Below are 17,345 nucleotides of genomic sequence, written 5' to 3'. Positions count from 1 at the left end.
CTGGGCCCCTCCTTTCACAGGCATGTGAGCCTTTCCTTCCTGACTCCCTCCCTCCTTCCCTCCCTTATACCCAGGTCTGTGGGAAAAATCACTTCAAAATGATTCTCCTTAGAGGTTTGCCCAACGGTCCACTTACTCAAAACAAGAACTGTATGTAGGTGACCAAAAGATGGCATGAGTGAAAAGCAATTTGGCAGCAATTTGATAGGAAATCAACATGAAGTAGACATAATAGATAACATAATGAAGGGATAACTGATGACAATTATACATAAGAGATATAAATATAATCATTAATAATTACTCTAGCTTAGACCTACAACTCACTAATTTATTCATTCTATAGCTATAAATTAACCTTCTCCCATGTGCTGGGCACACAGAGAAATAGGTGGCCTAATTAAGCAATCAACACGCCTTTCTTAAGTACCTCCCCCATAACAGGCACAGTGCTAGCTTCCTGAGATGCAAACACTATTGAAGACACAGTCCCTAACCACTAAAAGCTGATGTTCTAATGAGACAGAAAATCCATAAAAGTATAGAGAGAATCAATGCAAATAAAGGCAAAGTGTGAGGCAGTCTGAGAGTGAGGGCACTAGCAGTTGGAATCAAGAAAGGCTTCATGGAATAGGTGATGTTTGAACTGTGTCTGGATGGAAAAGAGGGATGCTCTGAGGCCCGAGGATAAAGGGCCAGCCTCGGAGTCAGCAAGGCTCAGAGGACAAGTCCTGCCTCAGATCCAAGCCACCAGCATGACCACAGTCAAGTCACCTAACCTCTCAGTGCCCCAGACCACTCTGTGAGATCACAGACACATTCAGATGGGTTGTCAATCTTGCTGAGGAGGCAGAAAGATGAAAGAGTGCTTGACTAGGTACACTCTGATTTGCCCTTACCCAAGATCACATAACTAGTAAATGCCTGAGCCTAGATTTGAACTCAGATCTTCCTAACTCCAGGCCCAGCGCTCTAACCACTGAACCACCTAGAAGGAGGGATTCAGAGATCCCACAAGACTGTTGCCAAGCCACTGTACAGGAGGCTGCATTGAGGCCAGGGAAGGATAGGAAAGGAGCTCACTCTCTGTGCAAGGAAGTTCTACAGATGCTCAGTCCGTTTGAAATTCACCACCCACCCGCCCTGAGCAAAAACTCTAGTTGCTCTACCTAAGCTAGGCACTTCCCAAGTAGCTTTGGGTATAGTGGGTGCAAGGGTCTGGGAGCAGGACCTATAATCCCATAGACAATGTAAACTACCTTTAACGTAAACAGCAAGAAAAGATTCAACAATCTCTTGGGAAATTTTGGAAGCTGCTTAGACACTCCATTGCCTGGATAGACTCCTGGATCACAGTTCAAGGGCAGAGAAGAGCACTTTCCTGCAAGAAGAAGCAGGGACCCTGAGGAGGAGTATCATTTGCAATTCCAATGTGCACAAGGCTACTGAGGGGCAGGGTCACTTCTGGTCAAAAGGGAGCAGGAACCCTGTGGAGCAGTATTGAGTGCAGTCTCAAGGGATCAGAGGTTCTTCCTGGGTAAGGTCCAGAGTACAGGCCAGGAAAACATTGACCAAACCTCTCCTCAAATCACATCACTTTGGAACCACCAAACACTTTCAAACCCCCAGGCTAGTTCTGCAAACAGCAGGGTTAACAGACCTGAAGCTTCAGACAATTCCCTGCCAAAGACACACACAGACACACAGACACACACACAGACACACACACAGACACATACACACACACACACACACACACACACACACACAGAAACATGCATTTAGGGTCTAGTTGCAGTATAAAAGGCAAGGGTAGGGGCAGCTAGGTGGCGCAGTCAGTAGAGCACCGGCCCTGGAGTCAGGAGGACCTGAGTTCAAATCCGGCCTCAGACACCTGACACATGTACTAGCTGTGTGACCTTGGGCAAGTCACTTAACCCCAACTGCCCTGCCAAAAAGCAAAAAAAAAAAAAATTAAAAAATTAAAAAAAATAAAAGGCAAGGGTAGAAATCAGGGAACCTAAATCTTACTAATAGGTACCATAGATAATAATATAATATCAATACTCCCTAAAGATGCACCGAATGCTAGAGCATCCAACTTCTTAAAATGAAAAGTGAAATGACTTACACAAGGAAACAGACAGTAAAACTATACTAATGGGTGACTCCAACTTTGCAATCTCATAATTAGGCAAATCTATGTGTAAAATAATAAAAAGGAAGTTAAGGAGAGGAAAAGAAAATTAGAAATGTTAGATATGATAGAACTCTGGAGAAAACTGAATTGAAATAGAAAGGAACATAACTTTTTCTCAGCTGTATATAGCACCTTCACAAGAATAAACATATATTAGGGCACAAAAACCTTGTAAATAAATGGAGAAAAACAGAAAGATTAAATGCACCTTTTACAGACCACAATGCAACATAAATTACAGAGATGTGGAAACATAGATTAAAAATTAATTGGAAAGTAAAATATCCAATCCTAAAGAATGAGTGTGTCAAAGAAGAAAACATAGCATTAATCGATAATTTCATTACGGAGATTTATAACAATGAGGCAACATGCCAAAATTTGTGGCATGCAGCTAAAGCAGTGCTTAGGGGCACATTTCTCTCTCTAAATGCTTATATCCATAAAACAGAGAAGAAACAGCTCCAGGAACTGTCTATGAAATGTACAGAAGTAGAAAAAGAACAAATGAAAAATCTGCAATTAAACATCAAAATTGAAATCCTTTAAACAAAGGTGAGATTAAGAACATTTTTTAAAAATCAAATTAAAACATAAAAGCAGGTATTGCTTTCATGAAAATACTAATAGAAACAGATAAACCACTAGGTGACTTGATTAATAGAAAGAAAGAAGAAAACTACATTACCAGCCTTAAAATGGAAAGGGTGAATGCAATGCTTAGGAGTTATTTTGCTCAATCATATGCCAGCAAAATGGACAGTCTTTGTGAAATAGATGAATATTTATGAAAATGTAAATTTCCCATGTTAACAGAAGAGGAAACAGAATACTTAAATAACCATATCGTAAAAAAATACTGAACAAGGCATGAATGAGGTTTTTAGGAAAAAATTCCCAGGACCAGACAGATTTCACAAGGAATTCTACTAAACATTTAAAGAACATTTCATCCCAATACAATATAAGCTTTTTGAAACAGCAGGTAAGGAAGGAGTCCTATCAAATTCCTTTTATGGCACTAATATGTTTTCAAAACTTAAACAACACTGTAAGGATATACACACACTAAAACATTGTTGGTGGAGCTGTGAAATGACACATCGATTTTGGAATGTAATTTGGAATTACGCAAAGAAGATAAGAAAAATGTCCAAAGCCTTCAAACCAAAGACTCCATTATATCCCGATGAAGCCATTAATAAGAAAAATAGTCCCTATATACTTTCAAACCCTTATAGCAGCACTTTTTCTGACAGCTCTAAATTGGAAACAAAGTAGATGCTCATCAACTGGGCAATGGCAAACAAGACATGGAACATGAAAGGCATGGAATACTGCTACCATGCAGTAAGAAATGATGTGTCTGAGCACAGAGAAGTATGGAAAGATCTTTGTGAATTGATGTAAAGTGAATTAAGTAGAGCCAAGAAAACAGTATATATACACAGTAACTACAACAATATAAAGAGAAAGAATGACACACAAAATTAAAAGTACCTGTAACAAAATGTCAAAGATCAGGTGGGGCTGAAAAAGAAACATGAGAAGACAACCATCACCCTACCCCATCCAGGGGGTGAGAGGTCCACAGGTGTTACACACTGCACAATTTTCCCAAATGCATCAATCCATTGTGCTGGCTTTCCTTTTCCTGCCTAAAACAAAAATACTATTTGTCACATGGCATGGCTCTCAAGGATAGGGAGAGGGAGGGATACATGGGATACCCTGGAGATGTAAGAAACAGAAAACATGATTAAAAATGTTTCAAAAGAGGCCAAGTACCTCAAGGGTAATAATGGGCGGGGAGGAAAAAAGGGGTTTGGGGTTAGAACTTATCAGTAGCAGATCTCAAACTATGCTACAAATCAGTGATTAGGAAAACAATTGTGTTGTTTAGTCCCTGTAATTGGTAAGCAAAATGGGCTCTTAGTACTTAGTTCAAGTGCTTAGCCCTTGAAGAGTTTGGCCTTTGCTTCCTTGATTGGATTTGGGAGTCCTTGGTGACCTCCTTGCCTAAGGGGAGGGCTTAGTTTACACATGAGTTTGAGTGACATGTTTGGGACATCAGAGGCTTTTAGACCACGTGGGTTTAAGTTGCCTCTTTGTGAGGATTCTAGGTCATGTGGGTGAGTTGCATGTGTGACTCACCCTGGACCCTGAAAAAGATATAAAACCAGGGGTTGCCTTTCTCTTCTTTGGAGCTCTTACCCACAGCAGTGGTGGCGCGAGTGACTCTGGGCCAGTGCACGTTATGAGCTCCCAGGCTGAACGTAGATGTTGGTAACTATGAATCTGCATTTGGTCTGTCTGTCGATGTTTGTAATTTGTTTAGGGCTCTCACTCCCAGTGGTGCTGATGCAGAGACTCTGGGCAGCTGTACCTAAGAAGCCCTCCAGCTTGTAAACCCAGATGCTGAGACTTTGTTAAACTCTGGTAACTATGTATTGGAATTTGAATCAGACAAGGTCTGTCTGTCGATGTTTGTACTTTGTTTGTATTTTGCTCTGAAGTTCAGGGTGCTGGTTTTTTCCCCTGAACTAGGTGAATGATATTTGTATGCTGAATTAAAGTAAGCTTGTCAACCCCTTAACGTTGCTTTCCTTACTAAAGCAGATCAAAAGAACCTGTGCTTTTGCAGCATGTTGGCAGCTTTCTGGGTGCTAGTTGTTGGTGGATCTTACACCCCGACAGAAGCTGATAACCGGATTGTTGAAACAGTCCTGTCTGACTTTTCTTCACCCCATTAGGGGATTTCTTGGCAAAGATACTGGAGTGGTTTGCCACTTTCTTCTGCAGCCCATTTGACAGCTGAGGAACTGAGGCAAACAGGGTGAAGGGACATGCTGAAGGTCACACAGCTACTAAGTGACTGAGGCCAGATTTTTAATACAAGAAGATGATTCTTCCTGACTTCAGGCCCCATAGAATATCTAGCTGCACAGAAAACAATTTCAACTTGTTCAAAATTGAAAGGGAGATCAATGGAAAAGATTAGGTATGCAATGTATAGAAGGAAACAAATAAAAGCGTTTAATAAATCCAAGGATAGCAGTTGGGGGAGGGGGTGGCAAGGACGTACTGATAAAAAAAGAAACAGATGGAATAAGGGAAAAAGGCGTTTGCCAGAAATTTGATAGGTCATCAACATGTCATACCACCTATCAAATTAAACTACACAGGGATACACCAATTACATATAAAAGGGGATCATAAGCAAATTAAACCCTTCAAGGACGAAATCACTTTTCACATCGATGGACAGGGGAAGAGGCTATGACAGAACAAGGAACAGAGAGAATCACAGAAAATAAAATGGATGATTCTGCTTCTTGAAAGTTGAAATGTTTTTGCACAAACAGATCGAATGAAGTTAAAATGAGAAGGGTAACAGTTAAGTGAGGGAAAACATCTTTGCAGTAAAGTTCTCTAAGGACTGTTGCTTATGCAAGACATAGAAGGAACTGATTCCAGTTTCTAAGATTAAGTGCCATTCTCCAATAGGTCAAAGGATATGAACAGGAAGATTTCAAAGGAAGAAATCCAAGCTTCCAATAGCCCTATGACAAAATGCTCCAATCCCTCACAATGACAGACGTGCACATTGAAACAACTCTTTTTCTTTCAGTTTGTAAATCACAGAGACTCACAGGTTCAGGGACAGGCCCCACTTTCTGTACCACAACAAGGTATCTGGAAACACCCCTTTTGCCTGGTGTTGGTTGACACCAGAACAAAAAATAAATATGCTATTAAATTAAATGATGCCAAAAGAACTAGATGATAGGGAGAAGGGGAGAGGAAGACTTTCTAGATTCCTTCTTCTCTCTCCCCAACCTCAAAGCCAAGACAAGAATGGGAGCAAGGGCAGGAGAAAAGATGGAAACTTCCACTCAAGGAGGGGAAGGAGTGTCCCCAAAGGCTTCTCCCTGCTGGCCTCCACCAAACCCACCCCACCTGACAACTCCCAAACCTTTCTCTCAGCCTACACAAAGGCCTGGGCAGGCAGGAAGCCCCAGACAGGAGTAGCAGGCACACAGAGATTCACCCCCTGAACACCTATACCCATATATCCACATAGACCCTCTCTCTCTCTCTCTCTCTCTCTCTCTCTCTCACACACACACACACACACACACACACTCACGTACACATAGACATACACACACACAAAGAGAGAGAGAGAGAGAGAGAGAGAGAGAGAGCGCGAGAGAGAGAGATGATCCTACCTACATATACAACACAGGCATAAACAAAGGTATAGATACTCCCAGAACCTACCACTCACTCTTACACACATCCTCCTGAGTACTAAGAGAAGGTAGTTGGGGAGAGGGTGCGGATCATAAAAGTGAGGTAACGGAGATTGCGCCGGGCAGTTGATTGGGGGGGAGGGAAGCTAGACGCCGAGATGGACGTGTTCCTGATGATCGGCGCCACAAGACCACAATCTTCACAGACGCGAAGGAGTCGAGCACAGTGTTTGAGCTGAAGCGCATCGTGGAAGGCATCCTCAAGAGGCCCCGGATGAGCAGCGGCTCTACAAGGATGACAGTAAGACCCTGGGCGAGTATGGCTTCACAAGTCAGACAGCCAGGCCTCAAGCACCAGCCACTGTGGGGCTAGCCTTTCGAGCCGATGATGTATTTGAAACCTTGGGCATCGAGTCTTTCTCCAGCCCTCCAGAACTGCCAGATGTCATGAAGCCTCAAGACTCTGGAAGTGGCACCAGTGAGCAAGCTGTGCAGTAAGGGCCTAAGGCCCCACACCCCCTATAGTGACCTAATACAATAAAAAATTTTGGTGTTAAAAAAAAAAGTGAGGTAACACAGGCTTGCTGAATCTGCTAAAAACAATGTATATAATGTATATAAGTTTTCTCATTCCTTTGTTCAGGCAGTCAGATTCAGGTCTGACTCGGTGCATGCATGTATCTGCTAAGTTTAAAGGGAATGAATAAAGAAATAAGCAATATGAATTTTTTCTATCACCTAGCTTGTTTGCCTCCTTTAACCAAACTTTGAGGTTTAACACTTGCCACCTTGTAAATCTCACTCGGAATAGAATCAGCACCAAGTGCTTTGCTACAAGAAATAAGCCTAATGGTATTCAAAATCTATCTTCAGTTGGAAAATTGGTTAGAGAATGATTGACTTCAACCTGAGGGAAATGATCATGGCTTCAGTCCTGATTGAGGACAGTCTGTTGAGAACACTAAGTGCTTAACAAATGCTAATTCATTGGTGGCTGGCAGTAAAGAGCCCTCCTTGAATAGATGATGGGTTTGAGGCTGTTAAGGAATCAATAGCCTCCACCAAATTTTCTCTGGAAAATGTCTAAGGGCAATGTCAAAAACATCATAATAATGCAATTGGGATGAGAACTTGAGAAGATGGAATTACCATGGGAACTCTCCCCCAGACTCTTTTGCAGATCACAGGAATAGCGTGTGGTCATTTTCCTCCAGGACGAGCTCTGCTTGAGGAGGTCTGTTAACTGTTTTAGACAGTGGTGCCAATAGCCTTTCCAAGGCAATTGAGGGAGAGATGGGAGGCAGCATGTGCCAGACAAGTCAACACATCACCACCAGCATCTCTCCACAGACCCAGATGGAGACAGACTCATGCCCCAAACCCCAGAGCCTTGGAAAAACAGTCTCTCCAAGTCACCAGCTCAGCTCCCACAACATCATGGAGGGAAGAAATCATTGGAAATACAGGGCCCACCTTCCACCTCACTACCAGCAGCTGACCAAATATTGCCAATACACACAAAAACACAAAAGAGGCCTTGGAGTGGCAGCATTCTCCAGAACAGCCAGCCTGCTTCCTGCCCATCTCTCACAACCATCAGTTGGGGAAGCAACTCCTGCAGAGCACGGGCCAGCCATTGCCACTAAACTGCCAACGCCTTGCCACTCACAGGGCAGGCAAGCCAGACTAGCTGAAGAAACAAAGCAACCTGAGGGAGGGACAAGAGGCAGCCCAGGCTTCAATGTCCTTTGGGATTGTTCTAATCAGTCTGGGGTGGGTGTTTCTGACATCAAGTCTAAATCTCTCTTTTTGCAAGATCCACCCATTATTCTGATTCCTGACCTCTGTCTAGTCCGTTTGACAATGACCTGCCCTATATACCTCTCAAGAAACTGCAGGTGATTTTTGTGGACAAGCCTCAGGGCAGACATCCCCCTTCACCTCATGCCTGGACTATACAATAGCTGCTGCTTGGTCTTCCTGCCACATGTCTGTCTCTGCCCACTGTAGTCCATCCTCCCCTGTGCTGCCAAAGTGATCTTCTGTACTAGTAATTAATGTGGGACTTTTTGCTGTTGACCTTTAATGATTCTGGCTTTTGTTTGAATGGTGCATATAAAGTGGGATGTTTTTGTATTTCTCAGCACTGAGACAATTGGGAGCCATTGATTTGTGTTTGATGTGACATCGGGGGTGGGGAATTTTTCTACCCCCAGCCTGGGTAAGGTTGGGGCCCTCTGGCCCTGAACAGGATATAAGCACAAAGGTTAGTGTTCTCCCTATGAGCTCTGAGCCAAAGCAGGAGTGGCCTATGACGCTGGGCCAGCTGTTCTAATGAGCTCCCCGCCTGTACACCCAGATGTTGATAAATACGAATTGTATTTGCTCTGTAATTCAGGGTGCTGGCTTTTCCCCCTGAACTAGGTGGATGTTATTTGTATGCTGGATTAAACTGAGATTGTTAACACCTTAACATTGCTTTCCTTAATAAAGCAGATGAAAAGGACCTGGGCTTGCAGTGTTCTGTGAGCTGGTTGTTGTTGGCTTGAAACCCTCACAGCAGCTGCTAGCTGGATTGTTGAAACATCTTCCTAACACACGGGTCTGACGAAGTCACCACCACGGCCACTCAAGATGTTCCAGTGGCTCCCCATCACCTCAGGGTTCAAATATAGAATCCTCTGCTTGGCATTCAAGGCCCATCACAACCTAACCCCCATCTCAGCATTCTTCCTACACCCTATGCTCTCCCTCCAGATAGTCTGTGATCCAGTGACACCCTCCTCCTTGCAGGTCTTTGCCCAAGACACTCCATCTCCCAACTGGCCATTTTCATGGGCTGTCCTCCCTCCCTGCAATGCTCTTCCTCCTGGCTTCCCTGACTTCTTTCAGGTCCCTGTTGGAATCTCACTTTCCACAAGAAATTTGGATCAGAATTCATTTGTAAATGCATCTATTCCTTGGCTTCCCTGCATTAAGGAGTTCATTTGTCACTTATGCCATTTCTTTTAGTATGATCGGGCTATTTTAATTCCTTATTTTTGTTCTCTTCATCTGGTGTTTTATATTTTTGCAGATATTTAACCCTTTACCTGCTCCCTTGGCATATACTTGGACAAACTTGTTTCTAATCCTTACCTCCATTTTGTCCTCTTTCATTGGTGATTCTGGCGTATGATTTTCCTGCTTAAAACATGACCAAATCAGCCAATGACGCAGTTATTCAACTAGGTTTTCTTTTTTGAAGCAGCCTCCCACTTTCACCATTTCACCTTGGACTCTATGCTGATTATGAGAATGTCTCATTTTTTCCAACGGCTTCTTTCCCAGTACCGTTTTGTGGCCGCCTGCCTGCCACGGTTATTCCTGCGCTTTCCTCCCTGTCTTTTACTGATGAAGGTGTTTACAAAGACAAGGGGCAGTCTACCTACCATGAGGTTCCTGTTGTGGACTCCTTGGCCCCTCCCCCCTCTCCCTCTGGGGGGGCCTGGCCCCGCCCCGCCCACGCCCTTCTGTCATCCTGGACCTGCCTCCTGGGGGCGGACAGATTGAGGCGCAGCCGCTCTGGAGCTCTGGAGCTCCGCCTCCGTATCCTAATTTACAGGTGCTCCCATCTTCCCATACTGCACCTGCTGGAGTCACCAGGATGTGTTTCCGGGGCATGTTGCATCACTGGGCCTGTCTTCCACCCCCTTCTCACCCAGGACCCTCTCGGGGTGGAGAGAAATTAGGGCCTCTCCTCTGCCTCACTGACCCTAGGTCGTATCCTGAGGGCTCAGGGCAGCAGGGCCTTGACCCTCTCTGGCCCAGCTAAGGCTCAGAGGGTGAGCCCTACTCCCCACCTAAGGCCACAGGGCCCTCCCTGTCCAGCATCCTTTGGTTAGCCCCACCTCACCATGGTTAGTGCTTGTGTTCCATTGCTGAGGTAAGCCCCGCCTCCGGATGTGACTTCAGAGCAGGCTTTGTCGAATCGCTGCCCAGCTAAGGAGGTGCGGGTTCAGTTCATTGGGCCGCTTAGGGCTGCTGCCGGAAGTCCTCACACCCCCCTCTCCCAGTACCCCACTTTATCCCTGGGCTGCTCAGCCTCTCCTCTCCCTCCCATTCCCTTGGTCGGCTGCCCTGAGCAGGCCTGGGTATGGTTGAGGGACCCCGCCGAGAGACCTTGTTGGGTCGCCCCTCCCCTTCCCCATTCTCGGGTGTCCTGGCGGAGTCCAGAAGTAGGGGTGTAGAGGGAGAAATGAACCTAGGGATGTAGAAATCCTAAGCCAAAATTCCCAAGGCAAGGCTGCCTGGAATGAATTCGGGGACCCAAGTATTCTTTAAGTCAAGGAGGTAAAGATTTATTAAGCCTTATGTAAATACATTTTTTCTATTTTTTCATTCTTTACATTTTGTTTTACTACTTCTTGATGCCTCATAGAGTCATTAGCTTCCACTTGCTCACCTCTAATTTTTATTGAGTTACTGTCTTCATTTTGCTTTTGAGACTCCTTTTCCAATTGGTTGATTTTACCTCTCAGGGTATCATTTTCTCTGTTTAGATTCTGAATCTCCGTAGCCATTTTGCCAATCTTATTCTTCAGAGACTTGATTTCATCAGTGGATTTTTTTTCTTTTTTTTCCATTTTTTCTTTTACCTCCCTAATTTGGTTTTTAAAATCCTCCTTTAGCTCTTCCAGTAATGCTTTTTGGGCTTGAGACCAGTTCACATTACCTTTTGAGGTATCAGCTGTGGGTATAGTGTTATTGCTATCCTCTTCCAATTTGGTATTTTGATCATGCCTGTTTCCATAAAAAGAATCAATGGCCCTTGGTTTTTTTGTGTTCTTCATGTTGGTTAGCCTTTTCCTGGCTTTACAATAAATTTCTTTTTTTGGGGCTTAGTGCTCTCTGTCCCAGCTTTCTTATTCTGAGGATTGTGAGTCTAGTTATTGGCTTTGTGAATTATAGCCTTCAGTTTCCTGAGGTGTGGGGGAGGGGTCTGGCTGCCTGAGGTCTGTTTGCCTAGGGTTGCTCTCCAGCACTGTTGCTCTTCAGCAACGGTGTCAGCTCTTTGTTGTTTGAGCTGGTGTCTGGCACTTCCCCTGGGGGAGCAAGAGTGCGTCTGGGCTCCGGGTGTTGACCCCTGCTGGCTCTGTCCCTCTGGGACTCAGGAACTCCCATTACTCGGCCACTGAAGCCCCACTTCTGTCTCCTCTATTCCAGTGTTTTTTTTCTGAGAAATTCTGTGGGTGGGGAAGGGAGGGATAAGAGCCGTTTACCTGGACATTATGTTTCCCAGAAGTTCAAGAAGCTACGTTTCATACCTTTGGGCTGCAAGCCTCAGGAGTTAATATCTCACAGCTGGTGGCATTGCGCTGCCTCTTGTCGCTTCCACAGACTTCTGTCCTGTGTTGGAGGCCTGGGATTCTCCGCCGTTTTTCGGGCGCCCAGCTTTCTCCCAGCCTGTCTCCCATGTGGGTTTTCTTGGCCACTTCCACTTTGGTGCTGTCTGGGGCAGCTCTGCACGCCGAGCGCTCTCTAAGCCTACAGATTCGTTCCTTCGGGCTTTCAGACTCTCCTGGCTTTGAAATTTGCCCCGCTCGCGGTTTCTAACTCTCTCAAATCTGCTCAAATTCACTTTTTTTTTTTTTTAGGAATCTGACAGAACTTGTGAGAGAGCTCTGGTAAGACTCTGTTTTCATGTGGCCATCTTGGCTCTGCCTCCGGCAAGTTCTCACCTTACATAAATAAAGGGGCAAGAGTTCTTAGGAAGCTGCAACCATACAGGGCTACAAGGGAAAGTTTAAGTACAAGATTTAGGGATGAAACCTGTCAATTAGGTGTGTTGAGGTGGGATTAGGGAGTGGTCAGGGTGTGATTGAGGGTTCGTCAGTTCTTAAGGGAACATGTACTTTTTTTTTTATTTTTAGTTTACCATACACGGTTCTACATAATTTTGAGTTCCAGATTTTCTCCCCTGCCTCCCCCCTCCCTCCCCAAGACGGCATGGAATCTCATATAACTACCATGTATAACTTCGCATTGAATTAATTTATACACTAGTCAAGTTGTGGAGAAGAATTATGACCAATGGAATGAATCATGAGAAAGAAGAAACAGAACCAAAAAAAAAACCCCAAAAACAAAAGACAAGAAAAAAGGCGATCATGTAGTGTGCCTCAATCTGCATTCAAACTTCACAGTTCTTTCTCTGGATGAAGATAGCATTCTCCATTGTGAGTCCCCTGGTGTTGCCTTTGCACCTTGCATTGCTGAGAAGAGCGAAGTCTGTCAGGGTTGGTCCTCATGGAATCCATATATCTGTGGTTGTGTACAGTGTTCTCCTGGCTCTGCTCCGCTCACTCAGCATTATGTCGTGTAGGTTTTTCCAGGTTGTTATGAAGTCTGCATCATCCCCATTTCTTATGGCACAATAGTATTCCATCACCTTCATATACCACAGCTTGTTCAGCCATTCCCCAATTGATGGGCATCCCTTTGATTTCCAATTCTTGGCTACCACAAAGAGAGCCCCTACAAATATCTTTGACTATATGGGTCCCTTTCCCTCTTGTGTGATTTCTTTGGGATACAACCCTAGAAGTGGTATTGCTGGGTCAAAGGGTATGAACATTCCTATGGCCCTTTGGGCATAGTTCCAAATTACTCTCCAAAATGGCTGGATCATCTCACAACTCCACCAGCAATGTAACAAAGGGAACATGTACTTTTTGTATCTACTGAGCAGGTATGTTACCCAGAGTTCACTGGGAAATAGCCCAAAGGGGGGTTACTTGGGGGTGTGGTTTTGCCTGTGAAACATCAGGAAGTCACCAAAAGTTCACCGCTGACTGGGAATATCTGGGTGGATTCCATCACGTGTCTTGTTAGACAAGATTAATGTAAGGGAGTATACATTTGACTATGTCTAGGATACATGTTAGACTCAGTGTATGGTCAGTTATCAGCATCCTGAATCAATCTATAATTGGGCATAGCTGCTTACTGAGGAAGAAGCAGAGATAATTTTGGGGTACACTGCCCTTTAGCTAGAGAGGCTGCCTGGGAAAGAATACATTTGAGAACTAGATATGTTCTGAAATTGGAATTCTGCCACAGGCACAGGCACCCAGGCAGAGGCTAAGGGGAAATGTGATGTTAGAATTGGGGTCCAAGCACAAGCACCCCATCATGTCCTTGTCTTCCATGCTTCAGAACATGTGTCCAGGTCAATGGCCTCCAACATAACCACTGGACCAACAACCTGAGAGTGTCAGGGGGAGTACCAGACAGCCTCCTAGCTGTCTGACCTACTGGGATCTGAGAGGTCAGGGTCCCCCCCAAAAAAGTACCTCCAAGGTACTTGGAGAGTGACCCCAACTGTAGGGCCAGAAGGAGATAGGGGGAGGCTTACATACCTTCCAGTCTTGGCTGGAGAAGAACTTGAGATTAGCAGTTTTTCCCGGTCTCAGGGAACCAAAATGATGAGGTTTAGGAAACTATATATTGAGGTTTAGGGGTGTTTGAGACCTCAAAATACCAATCCCTCAAGTCCTGCTCAAATGAATTTGACTCAAGCCTTCTTTCAGCCAAAGAGAAAGACAAAGTTTATTAAAGATTCCCCATATTGGGTAGAGTCTTAAGAAATCTCACTTGTCTGACAAGTGGGCCAGATTCATTGAATCTGAGCATCTTCATGGAGGCAAGATAGATCTTATATATGGAAAGACTGTGGGAGGGATCTAGGGGTGGTGCTGGGGTGATGGTAGGAGGGGTTTAGGGAGGACTGGGGTGACTGGGGTGAGGTCAGACTCCAGGAGTGGGATTAAGGGTGGGAAATAGCTGAAGGCTACCTAGAGATGACAGACAATAGAGGGCTAGGGTAACAGACTTGGATATAGATTTTTTGATAGGATCAAGGGTGGGAAATGGCCAGAATGCAATCTAGAGGTAACTAGACAATGGAAGCCTAGACTAGGCTATTGGGGCATGAAAAACCAGATCTAGTGGGAAGATTCAGGGTGGAGATCAAGATGGTTTCCACAGTCTAAACCCCATCAATATTCCAAGCCCTCAGATCCTTTACTGTAGGAACTGATAAGTCCTGTGCAATCCTGATCGTGGCTCCTTGGTATTTGAATTGTTTCCTTCTGGCTGCTTGCAGTATTTTCTCCTTAACCTGACAGTTTTGAAATTTGGGTATAATATTCCTTGGAGTTTTCATTTTGGGTTGTATTTCAGGAGGTGATCGGTGGATTCTTTCAATTACTATTTTGCCCTCTGTTTCTAGGCTATCAGGGAAGTTTTACTTTATAATTTCTTGAAAGATGCTGTCCAGGCTTTTTATTTGATCATGGCTTTCATGTGGGCTGGGGTGCTTTCAGAGACATGGTCTTAGGGCTTTTTTGGGAGGGAGTGTCTAGGTCCCACCACCCCATCACTAATAGACTCTGAAGGAGTCTCTGCCTCAATCAAATCCAATTTGGGCACCAGTCAATACATCACAGTCAGATGTCATTGGTCTTTTTCGAGAATGGACAAACAACAACATATTTTTAAATTAAACTTCTTTTAATTCTCTTTTTCCTGAGTTTTGCCTCATTAATCAGGGCAAAAGCCGAAACAAAGAAATTTCTTTTTAACAACAACACTTTTTGAAAGGAAGCTAAAAAGGATTGGGGTAGGGGTGGAGGGGCATGATGAAGTCCAGAGGAATACAACCTGGTGAAAAATTCAAGAGATGGCTAGCCTATGTATCCTCCTTAAAGGGAGGTTCTGAATACAGAAGATACTTTAAGGTGTAAATTCCAGGAGTAAAGTCGTCTTCCAGCATGATTAGGTTTCTGGAGCATGATGGAGAAACCCAGAGAAAGTACAGCCTAGTGGGAAATGATGGAATCCTGGATAAAACCCTGTAATCTGTTTAACAGGATTTTACTTAAGTTTTTATTGATATTTGTTAATGATATTGGTATGTTGTTTTCCTTCTGTGTTTTGTCTTTCCCTGCTTTAGGTATTAGGACTATACTTGTCTTGTAAAAGGATTTTGGTAGGGTGGTTTCTTTCACAACTGCTGAAAATAATTTCTGTAGTATGGGTAATAATTGTCCCTTAAAAGTCTGACAGAATTCTCATCAGGACCAGGATTTTCTTTATTTCTTCTTCTCCACCTCCTCCTTTTTCTTCTTATTCTTCTTTTTTGGTAATTGCTTTACAAAGCTAGGTCTATTTATTTTTTTCTGGGATTGGCTTAATTAAGATCTCTATATGGTCTTGTGTTAGAATAGGAATTTTACATTTCTTAAGGTATTTCTCTTTTTCTTTTGTATTTTCAGTTTTGTTAACTTATAACTGTGTAATAGGTTCTGATTGTTCTTTATATTTTTTCTGGTTTTATGGAGATTTCACCTTGCTCAATGGTAGTTTTCTTGATTTTCTGCCCTCCTCTTTTTAATCAAATTGGCCAATGGTTTATAAAGACAAAATGGTCCTGAGTGAGGGAGAGAGGAATCGGTGCAAAGAAACGGGAAAGAGAGGCTAGTATGTCACTCTGCCCAAGTCACAATTTTGTCTAGTGCACACACAGACCTGAAGATACAAATCTTATTTTAAAGGACCTATTACAAGTCCTATTTGTTATGAATGAAGCTGTTTCCACTAAAAGGGTAAGTAAATGGGATTTTAGTATAAATTTCATGAAGTAAAATAGGCCCTAACCTCATACAAGTAATACCTATGAGATGCCTGGAGCTATCCTAAATGCCACTGTCTACTTGTATTTATGTTGAGTGATGCTCAACTTAGATAAATTAGAGTACCAACTTAAGAGCGCTCTCTGAAGACAGAAATATCAAGATCATTAAATTTTGGCTAAACTCTTTAAAGATATTGGAACCAGAACACATTCAACTCTACTTAAACCTTTCTATATATGCTATGTGTAAAGCCCTGTGCTAGGCCCTAGAGATATATGACAGAAAAAAATCTCCCAGCATTCCGTTAAATATAAGGCTAGTTTGTTTGGTTCCCACTACCATCCACTGATTTTTGGAATATGTCAGAAGAAAGTCTTTTCTAGACATTTGTATATATTGAGAACTATGAAATGCCAACCTATATTTTAGGGTTTGTGCTTCCTCACAAAGTCTTAAATAAACGTATGATGCTGTTCAGGCAGTAAAGGTATGAATTTAATAAGCTCCTGTCTTTGAAATCCTCCTTGAACATCTAAATAAGCCATAGCTTCCCTCTAAAAAGCAAAAAAAGAAATTTCTGTAAACCTATGCTTTTAAGGAAGTTTTCAACTCTTCCAATTTCACTCTTAATTACTATGTCAAAAAACCAGCTACATTATATTATCACATATGCCTTATCATACATTGCTTTTTCAACTATTCACTAGATGAAATCACATGGAAAGTGTTTATGAGAACATTCCTCAAAATCTGAAATAGTTTTAGAAAGAAATTTATCAGGTCATTTGGGAGAAAGAGAGAGAGAGAGAGAGAGAGAGAGAGAGAGAGAGCTGGAAAAGAGGTGTGGCTTCTTCTCATCCAAGGTCTGGAAGGTTTATATTACATAAGATTTAGATAAGGGTACCAGCACACAAATCACACTTACACAGTTAATCAATTTTGCTGAGAGGACAACTTGAAAACAAGGTAGATTGAAATGGATATTCGAAAATATAAGCATTCAATGAAGTGTGGGTGAAGCCAAAACACAAAGGAAACCCAAGACACAAGCTTGGGTGGACCCAAAATAAGACCTGAAAGAGGGGACCCCAAAAAATGTCTTGAGTGGATCCAGGATCTGGAGGAACCTTGTACCTATCTCCTGGATTACTGGAGAGTTATTGTGGTCAGGATGACATTCTGAGTTAAAAGTCTTTGATCACATAAAGTTAG

The 17,345-nt window shown here is 43.3% G+C and overlaps 1 pseudogene; it reads left to right on the top strand.

Moving 5' to 3' along the window:
• The first annotated feature begins 6,584 nt into the window (after positions 1–6,584).
• On the top strand, positions 6,585–6,954 carry LOC118832634 (annotated as a pseudogene).
• Positions 6,955–17,345: the final 10,391 nt, after the last annotated feature.

Source organism: Trichosurus vulpecula, chromosome X (genome assembly GCF_011100635.1).
Source record: "Trichosurus vulpecula isolate mTriVul1 chromosome X, mTriVul1.pri, whole genome shotgun sequence".
Taxonomy (NCBI): domain Eukaryota; kingdom Metazoa; phylum Chordata; class Mammalia; order Diprotodontia; family Phalangeridae; genus Trichosurus; species Trichosurus vulpecula.
The sequence above is the reverse complement of the archived record's forward strand: the minus strand, read 5'-3'. Positions and strand labels throughout refer to the sequence as shown.